Below are 20,122 nucleotides of genomic sequence, written 5' to 3' on the forward strand. Positions count from 1 at the left end.
TTCGTGCAAACTTCGTAAGATGGCACACATTCAACAACCACTAACTGTCTGGGAAATCCAAAATTTCATGCGTGTTTCACCAGGATGGTCTAGTGTTTAAGGTTTTGGACTGTGATACTTACTGTTGACTGTAAATTTTATATAGAGAAAATATTTATCCACTCAAAAAATGCTCATGGTTGACAAATTTACCCTTTCCCATAGGCATGATTTTCTCAGGCAGATTTTACATTTCATGTTAAACTGTCTAAAGAAACTAGAACTTTGTGCTTAAAGTTGTTGACAAATCTCAATGGCATTTTATTCCAATATTCACTCTAGTCACCACTTCAACTATATAGCCAAAAATGAAAGACTACATATCTAGGAAAAATATTTTTCTATAGATGAAAAGTGGCTTAAAAAATCTGATAGTGCAAACTTCATAGAATGGCACGCATGCAATAACCACTAACTGTCTAAGTAATCCCGAAAAGGACGTCTAATCACCAGGATGGCCGCGTGGTTAAGGCGTTGTTCGTGGGTTTGAACCCCACTCCCGGTATGAATTTTACCCTTGAAATTCTGCAGGGTTTCAGAATAGAGTATTCTTGAGCAACGGAAAAGTTCTGATTGCCTGAGAGCAAAGTAATAACCCTACAATGTGACAGTAAAAACCCCTGACTATCACCTTTTTATGTTTATCTTTTCCATTTTGAGTTGAATCTCTAGTCAGAGCATGATATTACAGTAAGTTCAAAACTTCAAAGCTGAAAAAATTTAGGGATTAAGAGAAAGTTTAATAATTGAGGTAAATATTCAAACTAAAGTTCCAGAAGTAACATATTATGTTAAAATAATATGAGAAATTCATAAATATAATGCAATCCATACACAAGAACATTATTTAGTAGAGGGGTGGGATCCAGAAAAAAGATGGCCAATGTTTGAAGGATGTCATGAAATGTAAAATTTGCCTGAGAAAATCTGGCCTATGGCAAAGTTATGAATTTGCCAACAGTGAGCTTTTTTGGAGAGGCTAAACTGTCTAAAGAAACTAGAACTTTGTGCTTAGTGTTGCTGACAATTCTCAAAGGCATTGTAATCCAACATTCACTCTTGGTCAACACTCCATACGTATAACCAAAAATGAAAGTCTAAAGTCTACATATACAGTAGAGGAATAATATTTTTTGTCTAGATGAAATTTACAGTCAACAGTAAGGTTCACAATAAAAGTTAGTATAATGTTCTTGATAAGTGGCTTAAACAAAAAATCTGTTAGTGCAAACATCATAAGATAGCACACATTCAACAACCACTAACTGTCTGGGAAATCCAAAATTTCATGCGTGTTCACCAGGATGGTCTAGTGTTTAAGGTTTTGGACTGTGAAACTTAATGTTGACTGTAAATTTCATCCAGAGAAAATTATTTAACCTCTCAAAAAATGTTTATGGTTGACAAATTCACCCTTTCCATAGGCATGATTTTCTTAGGCAAGATTTTACATTTCATGTTGAACTGTCTAAAGAAACTAGAACTTTGTACTTAAAGTTGTTGACAAATCTCAATGGCATTCTATTCCAATATTCACTGTGGTCGCCATTCCAAATATATAGCCAAAAATGAAAGTCTACATATATAGGAAAAATATTTTTCTCTAGATGAAATTTTCAATGAACGGTAAGGTTCACAGTAGCGGTCTGACTTTTGCTCTTGAAAAGTGGCTAAAAAAATCTGTTAGCGCAAACTGAATAAGATGGCACACATTCAATAACCACTAACTGTCTAAGAAATCCAGAAAAGGACGTCTAATCACCAGGATGGCCGTGTGGTTAAGGCGTTGGACTTAAGATCCAATGGATATGTATCCTCGTGGGTTAGAACCCCACTCTTGGTATTAATTTTACCCTTGAAATTCTACAAGGTTTCTCAAAATAGATTATTACTTGAGCAACAGAATTTCCCGATAGCAAAGTAATAACCCTGCAATATCACAGTAATACCCCTGACTATCACCTTTTTATGTCTATCTTTTCCATTTTGAGTTGAATCTCTAGTCAGAGCATGAAATTACAGTAAGTTCGATACCCCTGACTATCACCTTTTTATGTTTATCTTTTCCATTTTGAGTTGAATCTCTAGTCAGAGCATGATATTACAGTAAGTTCAAAACTTCAAAGTTGAAAAAAATGTAGGGATTAAGAGAAAGTTTAATAATTGAGGTAAATATTCAAACTAAAGTTCCAGAAGTAACATATGATGTTAAAATAATATGAGAAATTCATAAATATAACGCAATCCATACACAAGAACAGAACATTATTTAGTAGAGGGGTGGGATCCAGAAAAAAGATGGTCAATGTTTGTAGGATGTCATGAAATGTAAAATTTGCCTGAGAAAATCTGGCCTATGGCAAAGGTATGAATTTGTCAACTATGAGCTTTTTTGGAGAGGTTAAACTGTCTAAAGAAACTAGAACTTTGTGCTTAGTGTTGTTGACAAATCTCAATGGCATTGTAATCCAACATTCACTCTTGGTCAACACTCTATACATATAACCAAAAATGACAGTCTAAAGTCTACATATACAGTAGAGGAAAAACATTTTTTTCTAGATGAAATTTACAGTCAACAGTAAGGTTCACTATAAAAGTATGTATAATGTTCTCGATAAGTGGCTTAAACAAAAAATCTGTTCGTGCAAACTTTGTAAGATGGCACACATTCAACAACCACTAACTGTCTGGGAAATCCAAAATTTCATGCGTGTTTCACCAGGATGGTCTAGTGTTTAAGGTTTTGGACTGTGATACTTACTGTTGACTGTAAATTTTATATAGAGAAAATATTTATCCACTCAAAAAATGCTCATGGTTGACAAATTCACCCTTTACCATAGGCATGATTTTCTCAGGCAGATTTTACATTTCACGTTAAACTGTCTAAAGAAACTAGAACTTTGTGCTTAAAGTTGTTGACAAATCTCAATGGCATTTTATTCCAATATTCACTCTAGTCACCACTTCAACTATATAGCCAAAAATGAAAGACTACATATCTAGGAAAAATATTTTTCTATAGATGAAAAGTGGCTTAAAAAATCTGATAGTGCAAACTTCATAGAATGGCACGCATGCAATAACCACTAACTGTCTAAGAAATTCAGAAATTGATGCCTGTTCACCAGGATGGCCGAGTGGTTAAGGCGTTCGACTTATGTATCCTCGTGGGTTCGAACCCCACTCCTGGAATGAATTTTACCTTTGAAATTCTGCAGGGTTTCAGAATAGAGTATTCTTGAGCAACGGAAAAGTTCTGATTGCCTGAGAGCAAAGTAATAACCCTACAATGTGACAGTAAAAACCCCTGACTATCACCTTTTTATGTTTATCTTTTCCATTTTGAGTTGAATCTCTAGTCAGAGCATGATATTACAGTAAGTTCAAAACTTCAAAGCTGAAAAAAATTTAGGGATTAAGAGAAAGTTTAATAATTGAGGTAAATATTCTAACTAAAGTTCCAGAAGTAACATATTATGTTAAAATAATATGAGAAATTCATAAATATAATGCAATCCATACACAAGAACATTATTTAGTAGAGGAGTGGGATCCAGAAAAAAGATGGCCAATGTTTGTAGGATGTCATGAAATGTAAAATTTGCCTGAGAAAATCTGGCCTATGGCAAAGTTATGAATTTGCCAACTGTGAGCTTTTTTTGGAGAGGCTAAACTGTCTAAAGAAACTAGAACTTTGTGCTTAGTGTTGCTGACAATTCTCAAAGGCATTGTAATCCAACATTCTCTCTTGGTCAACACTCCATACGTATAACCAAAAATGAAAGTCTAAAGTCTACATATACAGTAGAGGAATATTTTTTTTCTAGATGAAATTTACAGTCAACAGTAAGGTTCACAATAAAAGTTAGTATAATGTTCTTGATAAGTGGCTTAAACAAAAAATCTGTTAGTGCAAACATCATAAGATAGCACACATTCAACAACCACTAACTGTCTGGGAAATCCAAAATTTCATGCGTGTTCACCAGGATGGTCTAGTGTTTAAGGTTTTGGACTGTGAAACTTACTGTTGACTGTAAATTTCATCCAGAGAAAATTATTTAACCACTCAAAAAATGTTCATGGTTGACAAATTCACCCTTTACCATAGGCATGATTTTCTCAGGCAGATTTTACATTTCATGTTAAACTGTCTAAAGAAACTAGAACTTTGTGCTTAAAGTTGTTGACAAATCTCAATGGCATTTTATTCCAATATTCACTGTGGTCACCATTCCAAATATATAGCCAAAAACGAAAGTCTACATATATAGGAAAAATATTTTTCTCTAGATGAAATTTTCAATGAACGGTAAGGTTCACAGTAGCGGTCTGACTTTTGCTTTTGAAAAGTGGCTAAAAAAATCTGTTAGCGCAAACTGAATAAGATGGCACACATTCAATAACCACTAACTGTCTAAGAAATCCAGAAAAGGACGTCTAATCACCAGGATGGCCGCGTGTTTAAGGCGTTGGACTTAAGATCCAATGGATATGTATCCTCGTGGGTTAGAACCCCACTCCTGGTATTAATTTTACCCTTGAAATTCTACAAGGTTTCTCAAAATAGATTACTTGAGCAACAGAATTTCCCGATAGCAAAGTAATAACCCTGCAATATCACAGTAATACCCCTGACTATCACCTTTTTATGTCTATCTTTTCCATTTTGAGTTGAATCTCTAGTCAGAGCATGAAATTACAGTAAGTTCGATACCCCTGACTATCACCTTTTTATGTTTATCTTTTCCATTTTGAGTTGAATCTCTAGTCAGAGCATGATATTACAGTAAGTTCAAAACTTCAATGTTGAAAAAAATGTAGGGATTAAGAGAAAGTTTAATAATTGAGGTAAATATTCAAACTAAAGTTCCAGAAGTAACATATGATGTTAAAATAATATGAGAAATTCATAAATATAATGCAATCCATACACAAGAACAGAACATTATTTAGTAGAGGGGTGGGATCCAGAAAAAAGATGGCCAATGTTTGTAGGATGTCATGAAATGTAAAATTTGCCTGAGAAAATCTGGCCTATGGCAAAGGTATGAATTTGTCAACTATGAGCTTTTTTGGAGAGGTTAAACTGTCTAAAGAAACTAGAACTTTGTGCTTAGTGTTGTTGACAAATCTCAATGGCATTGTAATCCAACATTCACTCTTGGTCAACACTCTATACATATAACCAAAAATGACAGTCTAAAGTCTACATATACAGTAGAGGAAAAACATTTTTTTCTAGATGAAATTTACAGTCAACAGTAAGGTTCACTATAAAAGTATGTATAATGTTCTCGATAAGTGGCTTAAACAAAAAATCTGTTTGTGCCAACTTTGTAAGATGGCACACATTCAACAACCACTAACTGTCTGGGAAATCCAAAATTTCATGCGTGTTTCACCAGAATGGTCTAGTGTTTAAGGTTTTGGACTGTGATACTTACTGTTGACTGTAAATTTTATATAGAGAAAATATTTATCCACTCAAAAAATGCTCATGGTTGACAAATTCACCCTTTACCATAGGCATGATTTTCTCAGGCAGATTTTACATTTCACGTTAAACTGTCTAAAGAAACTAGAACTTTGTGCTTAAAGTTGTTGACAAATCTCAATGGCATTTTATTCCAATATTCACTCTAGTCACCACTTCAACTATATAGCCAAAAATGAAAGACTACATATCTAGGAAAAATATTTTTCTATAGATGAAAAGTGGCTTAAAAAATCTGATAGTGCAAACTTCATAGAATGGCACGCATGCAATAACCACTAACTGTCTAAGAAATTCAGAAATTGATGCCTGTTCACCAGGATGGCCGAGTGGTTAAGGCGTTGGACTTAAGATCCAATGGATATGTATCCTCGTGGGTTCGAACCCCACTCCAGGTATGAATTTTACCTTTGAAATTCTGCAGGGTTTCAGAATAGAGTATTCTTGAGCAACGGAAAAGTTCTGATTGCCTGAGAGCAAAGTAATAACCCTACAATGTGACAGTAAAAACCTCTGACTATCACCTTTATATGTTTATCTTTTCCATTTTGAGTTGAATCTCTAGTCAGAGCATGATATTACAGTAAGTTCAAAACTTCAAAGCTGAAAAAAATTTAGGGATTAAGAGAAAGTTTAATAATTGAGGTAAATATTCAAACTAAAGTTCCAGAAGTAACATATTATGTTAAAATAATATGAGAAATTCATAAATATAATGCAATCCATACACAAGAACATTATTTAGTAGAGGGGTGGGATCCAGAAAAAAGATGGCCAATGTTTGTAGGATGTCATGAAATGTAAAATTTGCCTGAGAAAATCTGGCCTATGGCAAAGTTATGAATTTGCCAACTGTGAGCTTTTTTGGAGAGGCTAAACTGTCTAAAGAAACTAGAACTTTGTGCTTAGTGTTGCTGACAATTCTCAAAGGCATTGTAATCCAACATTCTCTCTTGGTCAACACTCCATACGTATAACCAAAAATGAAAGTCTAAAGTCTACATATACAGTAGAGGAATATTTTTTTTCTAGATGAAATTTACAGTCAACAGTAAGGTTCACAATAAAAGTTAGTATAATGTTCTTGATAAGTGGCTTAAACAAAAAATCTGTTAGTGCAAACATCATAAGATAGCACACATTCAACAACCACTAACTGTCTGGGAAATCCAAAATTTCATGCGTGTTCACCAGGATGGTCTAGTGTTTAAGGTTTTGGACTGTGAAACTTACTGTTGACTGTAAATTTCATCCAGAGAAAATTATTTAACCACTCAAAAAATGTTCATGGTTGACAAATTCACCCTTTACCATAGGCCTGATTTTCTCAGGCAGATTTTACATTTCATGTTAAACTGTCTAAAGAAACTAGAACTTTGTGCTTAAAGTTGTTGACAAATCTCAATGGCATTTTATTCCAATATTCACTGTGGTCACCATTCCAAAAATATAGCCAAAAACGAAAGTCTACATATATAGGAAAAATATTTTTCTCTAGATGAAATTTTCAATGAACAGTAAGGTTCACAGTAGCGGTCTGACTTTTGCTTTTGAAAAGTGACTAAAAAAATCTGTTAGCGCAAACTGAATAAGATGGCACACATTCAATAACCACTAACTGTCTAAGAAATTCAGGAATTGATGCCTGTTCACCAGGATGGCCGAGTGGTTAAGGCGTTGGACTTAAGATCCAATGGATATGTATCCTCGTGGGTTCGAACCCCACTCCTGGTAAAAATTTTACCTTTGAAATTCTGCAGGGTTTCAGAATAGAGTATTCTTGAGCAACGGAAAAGTTCTGATTGCCTGAGAGCAAAGTAATAACCCTACAATGTGACAGTAAAAACCTCTGACTATCACCTTTATATGTTTATCTTTTCCATTTTGAGTTGAATCTCTAGTCAGAGCATGATATTACAGTAAGTTCAAAACTTCAAAGCTGAAAAAAATTTAGGGATTAAGAGAAAGTTTAATAATTGAGGTAAATATTCAAACTAAAGTTCCAGAAGTAACATATTATGTTAAAATAATATGAGAAATTCATAAATATAATGCAATCCATACACAAGAACATTATTTAGTAGAGGGGTGGGATCCAGAAAAAAGATGGCCAATGTTTGTAGGATGTCATGAAATGTAAAATTTGCCTGAGAAAATCTGGCCTATGGCAAAGTTATGAATTTGCCAACTGTGAGCTTTTTTGGAGAGGCTAAACTGTCTAAAGAAACTAGAACTTTGTGCTTAGTGTTGCTGACAATTCTCAAAGGCATTGTAATCCAACATTCTCTCTTGGTCAACACTCCATACGTATAACCAAAAATGAAAGTCTAAAGTCTACATATACAGTAGAGGAATATTTTTTTTCTAGATGAAATTTACAGTCAACAGTAAGGTTCACAATAAAAGTTAGTATAATGTTCTTGATAAGTGGCTTAAACAAAAAATCTGTTAGTGCAAACATCATAAGATAGCACACATTCAACAACCACTAACTGTCTGGGAAATCCAAAATTTCATGCGTGTTCACCAGGATGGTCTAGTGTTTAAGGTTTTGGACTGTGAAACTTACTGTTGACTGTAAATTTCATCCAGAGAAAATTATTTAACCACTCAAAAAATGTTCATGGTTGACAAATTCACCCTTTACCATAGGCCTGATTTTCTCAGGCAGATTTTACATTTCATGTTAAACTGTCTAAAGAAACTAGAACTTTGTGCTTAAAGTTGTTGACAAATCTCAATGGCATTTTATTCCAATATTCACTGTGGTCACCATTCCAAAAATATAGCCAAAAACGAAAGTCTACATATATAGGAAAAATATTTTTCTCTAGATGAAATTTTCAATGAACAGTAAGGTTCACAGTAGCGGTCTGACTTTTGCTTTTGAAAAGTGACTAAAAAAATCTGTTAGCGCAAACTGAATAAGATGGCACACATTCAATAACCACTAACTGTCTAAGAAATTCAGGAATTGATGCCTGTTCACCAGGATGGCCGAGTGGTTAAGGCGTTGGACTTAAGATCCAATGGATATGTATCCTCGTGGGTTCGAACCCCACTCCTGGTAAAAATTTTACCTTTGAAATTCTGCAGGGTTTCAGAATAGAGTATTCTTGAGCAACGGAAAAGTTCTGATTGCCTGAGAGCAAAGTAATAACCCTACAATGTGACAGTAAAAACCTCTGACTATCACCTTTATATGTTTATCTTTTCCATTTTGAGTTGAATCTCTAGTCAGAGCATGATATTACAGTAAGTTCAAAACTTCAAAGCTGAAAAAAATTTAGGGATTAAGAGAAAGTTTAATAATTGAGGTAAATATTCAAACTAAAGTTCCAGAAGTAACATATTATGTTAAAATAATATGAGAAATTCATAAATATAATGCAATCCATACACAAGAACATTATTTAGTAGAGGGGTGGGATCCAGAAAAAAGATGGCCAATGTTTGTAGGATGTCATGAAATGTAAAATTTGCCTGAGAAAATCTGGCCTATGGCAAAGTTATGAATTTGCCAACTGTGAGCTTTTTTGGAGAGGCTAAACTGTCTAAAGAAACTAGAACTTTGTGCTTAGTGTTGCTGACAATTCTCAAAGGCATTGTAATCCAACATTCTCTCTTGGTCAACACTCCATACGTATAACCAAAAATGAAAGTCTAAAGTCTACATATACAGTAGAGGAATATTTTTTTTCTAGATGAAATTTACAGTCAACAGTAAGGTTCACAATAAAAGTTAGTATAATGTTCTTGATAAGTGGCTTAAACAAAAAATCTGTTAGTGCAAACATCATAAGATAGCACACATTCAACAACCACTAACTGTCTGGGAAATCCAAAATTTCATGCGTGTTCACCAGGATGGTCTAGTGTTTAAGGTTTTGGACTGTGAAACTTACTGTTGACTGTAAATTTCATCCAGAGAAAATTATTTAACCACTCAAAAAATGTTCATGGTTGACAAATTCACCCTTTACCATAGGCATGATTTTCTCAGGCAGATTTTACATTTCATGTTAAACTGTCTAAAGAAACTAGAACTTTGTGCTTAAAGTTGTTGACAAATCTCAATGGCATTTTATTCCAATATTCACTGTGGTCACCATTCCAAATATATAGCCAAAAACGAAAGTCTACATATATAGGAAAAATATTTTTCTCTAGATGAAATTTTCAATGAACGGTAAGGTTCACAGTAGCGGTCTGACTTTTGCTTTTGAAAAATGACTAAAAAAATCTGTTAGCGCAAACTGAATAAGATGGCACACATTCAATAACCACTAACTGTCTAAGAAATCCAGAAAAGGACGTCTAATCACCAGGATGGCCGCGTGGTTAAGGCGTTGGACTTAAGACCAGGGCTGTGGAGTCGGTAAGCCAAACCTGCAACTCCGACTCCTCAATTTCTCTTACACCGACTCCGACTCCCACACATATTGCTTATATTTAAGTGAAAAATTTATTGTAGTACAATGTGAACCTCAGACATTTAATCATTTTTATGATCCCATAATCAAGATATTTAGATAGAACAGAATATATATTGGTGTACTACCCGGTTTTCATTATTTTTGGTACAGATACGATATGGATAGACAGATATGGACAAATGGATAGATAGAGCAGATTTCTAATCTGCTTTTGCTATTGAAAACATTATCTATGAGCTCAAAAGCCTTTCAGGTGATGCGGTTTTTTAAAAAGATGATCAGCTTTTGCAGCTGAAAAACGTATCCTCAAAAAACACAGGAAAAACGCTGTGTGTGAATGTAGCCTTAGATCAGGAATAGAACAGCCATTTATAGGACATTTCATAACTTTCCCAAATTCCTATGAAAAAATATTCAGCACATCCTGCATTGAATTACTGTACCCAATTTATTATATATCTTAGGAGTCGGAGTCGGTCCATTTTATACCGACTCCAACTCCGACTCCGACTCCACCAAAATGAGCACCGACTCCGACTCCGACTCCACGACTCCGACTCCACAGCCCTGCTTAAGACCCAATGGATATGTATCCTCGTGGGTTAGAACCCCACTCCTGGTATTAATTTTACCCTTGAAATTCTACAAGGTTTCTCAAAATAGATTATTACTTGGGCAACAGAATTTCCCGATAGCAAAGTAATAACCCTGCAATATCACAGTAATACCCCTGACTATCACCTTTTTATGTCTATCTTTTCCATTTTGAGTTGAATCTCTAGTCAGAGCATGAAATTACAGTAAGTTCGATACCCCTGACTATCACCTTTTTATGTTTATCTTTTCCATTTTGAGTTGAATCTCTAGTCAGAGCATGATATTACAGTAAGTTCAAAACTTCAAAGTTGAAAAAAATGTAGGGATTAAGAGAAAGTTTAATAATTGAGGTAAATATTCAAACTAAAGTTCCAGAAGTAACATATGATGTTAAAATAATATGAGAAATTCATAAATATAACGCAATCCATACACAAGAACAGAACATTATTTAGTAGAGGGGTGGGATCCAGAAAAAAGATGGCCAATGTTTGTAGGATGTCATGAAATGTAAAATTTGCCTGAGAAAATCTGGCCTATGGCAAAGGTATGAATTTGTCAACTATGAGCTTTTTTGGAGAGGTTAAACTGTCTAAAGAAACTAGAACTTTGTGCTTAGTGTTGTTGACAAATCTCAATGGCATTGTAATCCAACATTCACTCTTGGTCAACACTCTATACATATAACCAAAAATGACAGTCTAAAGTCTACATATACAGTAGAGGAAAAACATTTTTTTCTAGATGAAATTTACAGTCAACAGTAAGGTTCACTATAAAAGTATGTATAATGTTCTCGATAAGAGGCTTAAACAAAAAATCTGTTTGTGCAAACTTTGTAAGATGGCACACATTCAACAACCACTAACTGTCTGGGAAATCCAAAATTTCATGCGTGTTTCACCAGGATGGTCTAGTGTTTAAGGTTTTGGACTGTGATACTTACTGTTTACTGTAAATTTTATATAGAGAAAATATTTATCCACTCGAAAAATGCTCATGGTTGACAAATTCACCCTTTACCATAGGCATGATTTTCTCAGGCAGATTTTACATTTCATGTTAAACTGTCTAAAGAAACTAGAACTTTGTGCTTAAAGTTGTTGACAAATCTCAATGGCATTTTATTCCAATATTCACTCTAGTCACCACTTCAACTATATAGCCAAAAATGAAAGACTACATATCTAGGAAAAATATTTTTCTATAGATGAAAAGTGGCTTAAAAAATCTGATAGTGCAAACTTCATAGAATGGCACGCATGCAATAACCACTAACTGTCTAAGAAATTCAGAAATTGATGCCTGTTCACCAGGATGGCCGAGTGGTTAAGGCATTGGACATAAGATCCAATGGATATGTATCCTCGTGGGTTCGAACCCCACTCCTGGTATAAAATTTACCTTTGAAATTCTGCAGGGTTTCAGAATAGAGTATTCTTGAGCAACGGAAAAGTTCTGATTGCCTGAGAGCAAAGTAATAACCCTACAATGTGCCAGTAAAAACCCCTGACTATCACCTTTTTATGTTTATCTTTTCCATTTTGAGTTGAATCTCTAGTCAGAGCATGATATTACAGTAAGTTCAAAATTTCAAAGCTGAAAAAAATTTAGGGATTAAGAGAAAGTTTAATAATTGAGGTAAATAATCAAACTAAAGTTCCAGAAGTAACATATTATGTTAAAATAATATGAGAAATTCATAAATATAATGCAATCCATACACAAGAACATTATTTAGTAGAGGGGTGGGATCCAGAAAAAAGATGGCCAATGTTTGTAGGATGTCATGAAATGTAAAATTTGCCTGAGAAAATCTGGCCTATGGCAAAGTTATGAATTTGCCAACTGTGAGCTTTTTTGGAGAGGCTAAACTGTCTAAAGAAACTAGAACTTTGTGCTTAGTGTTGCTGACAATTCTCAAAGGCATTGTAATCCAACATTCTCTCTTGGTCAACACTCCATACGTATAACCAAAAATGAAAGTCTAAAGTCTACATATACAGTAGAGGAATATTTTTTGTCTAGATGAAATTTACAGTCAACAGTAAGGTTCACAATAAAAGTTAGTATAATGTTCTTGATAAGTGGCTTAAACAAAAAATCTGTTAGTGCAAACATCATAAGATAGCACACATTCAACAACCACTAACTGTCTGGGAAATCCAAAATTTCATGCGTGTTCACCAGGATGGTCTAGTGTTTAAGGTTTTGGACTGTGAAACTTACTGTTGACTGTAAATTTCATCCAGAGAAAATTATTTAACCACTCAAAAAATGTTCATGGTTGACAAATTCACCCTTTACCATAGGCATGATTTTCTCAGGCAGATTTTACATTTCATGTTAAACTGTCTAAAGAAACTAGAACTTTGTGCTTAAAGTTGTTGACAAATCTCAATGGCATTTTATTCCAATATTCACTCTAGTCACCACTTCAACTATATAGCCAAAAATGAAAGACTACATATCTAGGAAAAATATTTTTCTATAGAGGAAAAGTGGCTTAAAAAATCTGATAGTGCAAACTTCATAGAATGGCACGCATGCAATAACCACTAACTGTCTAAGAAATTCAGAAACTGATGCCTGTTCACCAGGATGGCCGAGTGGTTTAGGCGTTGGACTTAAGATCCAATGGATATGTATCCTCGTGGGTTCGAACCCCACTCCTGGAATAAATTTTACCTTTGAAATTCTGCAGGGTTTCAGAATAGAGTATTCTTGAGCAACGGAAAAGTTCTTATTGCCTGAGAGCAAAGCAATAACCCTACAATGTGCCAGTAAAAACCCCTGACTATCACCTTTTTATGTTTATCTTTTCCATTTTGAGTTGAATCTCTAGTCAGAGCATGATATTACAGTAAGTTCAAAATTTCAAAGCTGAAAAAAATTTAGGGATTAAGAGAAAGTTTAATAATTGAGGTAAATATTCAAACTAAAGTTCCAGAAGTAACATATTATGTTAAAATAATATGAGAAATTCATAAATATATTGCAATCCATACACAAGAACATTATTTAGTAGAGGGGTGGGATCCAGAAAAAAGATGGCCAATGTTTGTAGGATGTCATGAAATGTAAAATTTGCCTGAGAAAATCTGGCCTATGGCAAAGTTATGAATTTGCCAACTGTGAGCTTTTTTGGAGATGCTAAACTGTCTAAAGAAACTAGAACTTTGTGCTTAGTGTTGCTGACAATTCTCAAAGGCATTGTAATCCAACATTCTCTCTTGGTCAACACTCCATACGTATAACCAAAAATGAAAGTCTAAAGTCTACATATACAGTAGAGGAATATTTTTTTTCTAGATGAAATTTACAGTCAACAGTAAGGTTCACAATAAAAGTTAGTATAATGTTCTTGATAAGTGGCTTAAACAAAAAATCTGTTAGTGCAAACATCATAAGATAGCACACATTCAACAACCACTAACTGTCTGGGAAATCCAAAATTTCATGCGTGTTCACCAGGATGGTCTAGTGTTTAAGGTTTTGGACTGTGAAACTTACTGTTGACTGTAAATTTCATCCAGAGAAAATTATTTAACCACTCAAAAAATGTTCATGGTTGACAAATTCACCCTTTACCATAGGCATGATTTTCTCAGGCAGATTTTACATTTCATGTTAAACTGTCTAAAGAAACTAGAACTTTGTGCTTAAAGTTGTTGACAAATCTCAATGGCATTTTATTCCAATATTCACTGTGGTCACCATTCCAAATATATAGCCAAAAACGAAAGTCTACATATATAGGAAAAATATTTTTCTCTAGATGAAATTTTCAATGAACGGTAAGGTTCACAGTAGCGGTCTGACTTTTGCTTTTGAAAAGTGGCTAAAAAAATCTGTTAGCGCAAACTGAATAAGATGGCACACATTCAATAACCACTAACTGTCTAAGAAATCCAGAAAAGGACGTCTAATCACCAGGATGGCCGCGTGGTTAAGGCGTTGGACTTAAGTTCCAATGGATATGTATCCTCGTGGGTTAGAACCCCACTCCTGGTATTAATTTTACCCTTGAAATTCTACAAGGTTTCTCAAAATAGATTACTTGAGCAACAGAATTTCCCGATAGCAAAGTAATAACCCTGCAATATCACAGTAATACCCCTGACTATCACCTTTTTATGTCTATCTTTTCCATTTTGAGTTGAATCTCTAGTCAGAGCATGAAATTACAGTAAGTTCGATACCCCTGACTATCACCTTTTTATGTTTATCTTTTCCATTTTGAGTTGAATCTCTAGTCAGAGCATGATATTACAGTAAGTTCAAAACTTCAATGTTGAAAAAAATGTAGGGATTAAGAGAAAGTTTAATAATTGAGGTAAATATTCAAACTAAAGTTCCAGAAGTAACATATGATGTTAAAATAATATGAGAAATTCATAAATATAATGCAATCCATACACAAGAACAGAACATTATTTAGTAGAGGGGTGGGATCCAGAAAAAAGATGGCCAATGTTTGTAGGATGTCATGAAATGTAAAATTTGCCTGAGAAAATCTGGCCTATGGCAAAGGTATGAATTTGTCAACTATGAGCTTTTTTGGAGAGGTTAAACTGTCTAAAGAAACTAGAACTTTGTGCTTAGTGTTGTTGACAAATCTCAATGGCATTGTAATCCAACATTCACTCTTGGTCAACACTCTATACATATAACCAAAAATGACAGTCTAAAGTCTACATATACAGTAGAGGAAAAACATTTTTTTCTAGATGAAATTTACAGTCAACAGTAAGGTTCACTATAAAAGTATGTATAATGTTCTCGATAAGTGGCTTAAACAAAAAATCTGTTCGTGCCAACTTTGTAAGATGGCACACATTCAACAACCACTAACTGTCTGGGAAATCCAAAATTTCATGCGTGTTTCACCAGAATGGTCTAGTGTTTAAGGTTTTGGACTGTGATACTTACTGTTGACTGTAAATTTTATATAGAGAAAATATTTATCCACTCAAAAAATGCTCATGGTTGACAAATTCACCCTTTACCATAGGCATGATTTTCTCAGGCAGATTTTACATTTCACGTTAAACTGTCTAAAGAAACTAGAACTTTGTGCTTAAAGTTGTTGACAAATCTCAATGGCATTTTATTCCAATATTCACTCTAGTCACCACTTCAACTATATAGCCAAAAATGAAAGACTACATATCTAGGAAAAATATTTTTCTATAGATGAAAAGTGGCTTAAAAAATCTGATAGTGCAAACTTCATAGAATGGCACGCATGCAATAACCACTAACTGTCTAAGAAATTCAGAAATTGATGCCTGTTCACCAGGATGGCCGAGTGGTTAAGGCGTTGGACTTAAGATCCAATGGATATGTATCCTCGTGGGTTCGAACCCCACTCCAGGTATGAATTTTACCTTTGAAATTCTGCAGGGTTTCAGAATAGAGTATTCTTGAGCAACGGAAAAGTTCTGATTGCCTGAGAGCAAAGTAATAACCCTACAATGTGACAGTAAAAACCTCTGACTATCACCTTTATATGTTTATCTTTTCCATTTTGAGTTGAATCTCTAGTCAGAGCATGATATTACAGTAAGTTCAAAACTTCAAAGCTGAAAAAAATTTAGGGATTAAGAGAAAGTTTAATAATTGAGGTAAATATTCAAACTAAAGTTCCAGAAGTAACATATTATGTTAAAATAATATGAGAAATTCATAAATATAATGCAATCCATACACAAGAACATTATTTAGTAGAGGGGTGGGATCCAGAAAAAAGATGGCCAATGTTTGTAGGATGTCATGAAATGTAAAATTTGCCTGAGAAAATCTGGCCTATGGCAAAGTTATGAATTTGCCAACTGTGAGCTTTTTTGGAGAGGCTAAACTGTCTAAAGAAACTAGAACTTTGTGCTTAGTGTTGCTGACAATTCTCAAAGGCATTGTAATCCAACATTCTCTCTTGGTCAACACTCCATACGTATAACCAAAAATGAAAGTCTAAAGTCTACATATACAGTAGAGGAATATTTTTTTTCTAGATGAAATTTACAGTCAACAGTAAGGTTCACAATAAAAGTTAGTATAATGTTCTTGATAAGTGGCTTAAACAAAAAATCTGTTAGTGCAAACATCATAAGATAGCACACATTCAACAACCACTAACTGTCTGGGAAATCCAAAATTTCATGCGTGTTCACCAGGATGGTCTAGTGTTTAAGGTTTTGGACTGTGAAACTTACTGTTGACTGTAAATTTCATCCAGAGAAAATTATTTAACCACTCAAAAAATGTTCATGGTTGACAAATTCACCCTTTACCATAGGCATGATTTTCTCAGGCAGATTTTACATTTCATGTTAAACTGTCTAAAGAAACTAGAACTTTGTGCTTAAAGTTGTTGACAAATCTCAATGGCATTTTATTCCAATATTCACTGTGGTCACCATTCCAAAAATATAGCCAAAAACGAAAGTCTACATATATAGGAAAAATATTTTTCTCTAGATGAAATTTTCAATGAACGGTAAGGTTCACAGTAGCGGTCTGACTTTTGCTTTTGAAAAGTGACTAAAAAAATCTGTTAGCGCAAACTGAATAAGATGGCACACATTCAATAACCACTAACTGTCTAAGAAATTCAGGAATTGATGCCTGTTCACCAGGATGGCCGAGTGGTTAAGGCGTTGGACTTAAGATCCAATGGATGTGTATCCTCTTGGGTTCGAACCCCACTCCTGGTAAAAATTTTACCTTTGAAATTCTGCAGGGTTTCAGAATAGAGTATTCTTGAGCAACGGAAAAGTTCTGATTGCCTGAGAGCAAAGTAATAACCCTACAATGTGACAGTAAAAACCTCTGACTATCACCTTTATATGTTTATCTTTTCCATTTTGAGTTGAATCTCTAGTCAGAGCATGATATTACAGTAAGTTCAAAGCTGAAAAAAATTTAGGGATTAAGAGAAAGTTTAATAATTGAGGTAAATATTCAAACTAAAGTTCCAGAAGTAACATATTATGTTAAAATAATATGAGAAATTCATAAATATAATGCAATCCATACACAAGAACATTATTTAGTAGAGGGGTGGGATCCAGAAAAAAGATGGCCAATGTTTGTAGGATGTCATGAAATGTAAAATTTGCCTGAGAAAATCTGGCCTATGGCAAAGTTATGAATTTGCCAACTGTGAGCTTTTTTGGAGAGGCTAAACTGTCTAAAGAAACTAGAACTTTGTGCTTAGTGTTGCTGACAATTCTCAAAGGCATTGTAATCCAACATTCTCTCTTGGTCAACACTCCATACGTATAACCAAAAATGAAAGTCTAAAGTCTACATATACAGTAGAGGAATATTTTTTTTCTAGATGAAATTTACAGTCAACAGTAAGGTTCACAATAAAAGTTAGTATAATGTTCTTGATAAGTGGCTTAAACAAAAAATCTGTTAGTGCAAACATCATAAGATAGCACACATTCAACAACCACTAACTGTCTGGGAAATCCAAAATTTCATGCGTGTTCACCAGGATGGTCTAGTGTTTAAGGTTTTGGACTGTGAAACTTACTGTTGACTGTAAATTTCATCCAGAGAAAATTATTTAACCACTCAAAAAATGTTCATGGTTGACAAATTCACCCTTTACCATAGGCATGATTTTCTCAGGCAGATTTTACATTTCATGTTAAACTGTCTAAAGAAACTAGAACTTTGTGCTTAAAGTTGTTGACAAATCTCAATGGCATTTTATTCCAATATTCACTGTGGTCACCATTCCAAATATATAGCCAAAAACGAAAGTCTACATATATAGGAAAAATATTTTTCTCTAGATGAAATTTTCAATGAACGGTAAGGTTCACAGTAGCGGTCTGACTTTTGCTTTTGAAAAGTGACTAAAAAAATCTGTTAGCGCAAACTGAATAAGATGGCACACATTCAATAACCACTAACTGTCTAAGAAATCCAGAAAAGGACGTCTAATCACCAGGATGGCCGCGTGGTTAAGGCGTTGGACTTAAGACCAGGGCTGTGGAGTCGGTAAGCCAAACCTGCAACTCCGACTCCGACTCCTCAATTTCTCTTACACCGACTCCGACTCCACGACTCCGACTCCCACACATATTGCTTATATTTAAGTGAAAAATTTATTGTAGTACAATGTGAACCTCAGACATTTAATCATTTTTATGATCCCATAATCAAGATATTTAGATAGAACAGAATATATATTGGTGTACTACCCGGTTTTCATTCTTTTTGGTACAGATACGATATGGATAGACAGATATGGACAAATGGATAGATAGAGCAGATTTCTAATCTGCTTTTGCTATTGAAAACATTATCTATGAGCTCAAAAGCCTTTCAGGTGATGCGGTTTTTTAAAAAGATGATCAGCTTTTGCAGCTGAAAAACGTATCCTCAAAAAACACAGGAAAAACGCTGTGTGTGAATGTAGCCTTAGATCAGGAATAGAACAGCCATTTATAGGACATTTCATAACTTTCCCAAATTCCTATGAAAAAATATTCAGCACATCCTGCATTGAATTACTGTACCCAATTTATTATATATCTTAGGAGTCGGAGTCGGTCCATTTTATACCGACTCCAACTCCGACTCCGACTCCACCAAAATGAGCACCGACTCCGACTCCGACTCCACGACTCCGACTCCGACTCCACAGCCCTGCTTAAGACCCAATGGATATGTATCCTCGTGGGTTAGAACCCCACTCCTGGTATTAATTTTACCCTTGAAATTCTACAAGGTTTCTCAAAATAGATTATTACTTGGGCAACAGAATTTCCCGATAGCAAAGTAATAACCCTGCAATATCACAGTAATACCCCTGACTATCACCTTTTTATGTCTATCTTTTCCATTTTGAGTTGAATCTCTAGTCAGAGCATGAAATTACAGTAAGTTCGATACCCCTGACTATCACCTTTTTATGTTTATCGTTTCTATTTTGAGTTGAATCTCTAGTCAGAGCATGATATTACAGAAAGTTCAAAACTTCAAAGTTGAAAAAAATGTAGGGATTAAGAGAAAGTTTAATAATTGAGGTAAATATTCAAACTAAAGTTCCAGAAGTAACATATGATGTTAAAATAATATGAGAAATTCATAAATATAACGCAATCCATACACAAGAACAGAACATTAGAACTACTTATACGACTACTTATACGATGGACTACTTGCTAGAGATGGGGTGCACCTTACGAAGACTGGAAAACATGTATTTGGAAGTCGCCTTGCTACACTTGCAAGGAGAGCTTTAAACTAGAACAACATGGGAAGGGAAGCAAAAGACCAGAAAAAGCCATACACCTGACAAATGCTATTGAGAACTCTACTATTAGAAGTGGAAAGGAAGAACAAAGACGAAAGAATCTAATTAATAAAAATATTGGAGAAAGAGAAACCAATCACAAACTAAAATGTTTCTATACTAATGCACAAAGCATGGGCAACAAACAAGGAGAATTGGAACTACTAACACAGGAAAAGAAATATGATGTCATTGGAATCACTGAAACTTGGTGGGACAATACACATGATT

The 20,122-nt window shown here is 34.4% G+C and overlaps 10 non-coding genes across 10 annotated transcripts; all 10 read left to right on the forward strand.

Annotated features, from left to right (window-relative positions):
* Positions 1-1,799: 1,799 nt before the first annotated feature.
* TRNAL-UAA (transfer RNA leucine (anticodon UAA)) lies at positions 1,800-1,882 on the forward strand. The gene has a single exon. It is a non-coding gene; the product is annotated as a tRNA-Leu (tRNA).
* A 2,609-nt stretch (positions 1,883-4,491) lies between these two features.
* On the forward strand, positions 4,492-4,574 carry TRNAL-UAA (transfer RNA leucine (anticodon UAA)). The gene has a single exon. It is a non-coding gene; the product is annotated as a tRNA-Leu (tRNA).
* A 1,283-nt stretch (positions 4,575-5,857) lies between these two features.
* Positions 5,858-5,940, forward strand: TRNAL-UAA (transfer RNA leucine (anticodon UAA)). Its single transcript has one exon. It is a non-coding gene; the product is annotated as a tRNA-Leu (tRNA).
* A 1,253-nt stretch (positions 5,941-7,193) lies between these two features.
* TRNAL-UAA (transfer RNA leucine (anticodon UAA)) lies at positions 7,194-7,276 on the forward strand. The gene has a single exon. It is a non-coding gene; the product is annotated as a tRNA-Leu (tRNA).
* Positions 7,277-8,529: 1,253 nt separating this feature from the next.
* TRNAL-UAA (transfer RNA leucine (anticodon UAA)) lies at positions 8,530-8,612 on the forward strand. Its single transcript has one exon. It is a non-coding gene; the product is annotated as a tRNA-Leu (tRNA).
* A 3,274-nt stretch (positions 8,613-11,886) lies between these two features.
* TRNAL-UAA (transfer RNA leucine (anticodon UAA)) lies at positions 11,887-11,969 on the forward strand. The gene has a single exon. It is a non-coding gene; the product is annotated as a tRNA-Leu (tRNA).
* Positions 11,970-13,170: 1,201 nt separating this feature from the next.
* On the forward strand, positions 13,171-13,253 carry TRNAL-UAA (transfer RNA leucine (anticodon UAA)). Its single transcript has one exon. It is a non-coding gene; the product is annotated as a tRNA-Leu (tRNA).
* Positions 13,254-14,506: 1,253 nt separating this feature from the next.
* On the forward strand, positions 14,507-14,589 carry TRNAL-UAA (transfer RNA leucine (anticodon UAA)). The gene has a single exon. It is a non-coding gene; the product is annotated as a tRNA-Leu (tRNA).
* A 1,283-nt stretch (positions 14,590-15,872) lies between these two features.
* Positions 15,873-15,955, forward strand: TRNAL-UAA (transfer RNA leucine (anticodon UAA)). Its single transcript has one exon. It is a non-coding gene; the product is annotated as a tRNA-Leu (tRNA).
* A 1,253-nt stretch (positions 15,956-17,208) lies between these two features.
* Positions 17,209-17,291, forward strand: TRNAL-UAA (transfer RNA leucine (anticodon UAA)). The gene has a single exon. It is a non-coding gene; the product is annotated as a tRNA-Leu (tRNA).
* Positions 17,292-20,122: the final 2,831 nt, after the last annotated feature.

The sequence above is a fragment of the Dendrobates tinctorius genome, unplaced genomic scaffold (assembly GCF_039654945.1).
Source record: "Dendrobates tinctorius isolate UK_male_01 unplaced genomic scaffold, ASM3965494v1 ptg000250l, whole genome shotgun sequence".
In the NCBI taxonomy this organism is placed as follows: domain Eukaryota; kingdom Metazoa; phylum Chordata; class Amphibia; order Anura; family Dendrobatidae; genus Dendrobates; species Dendrobates tinctorius.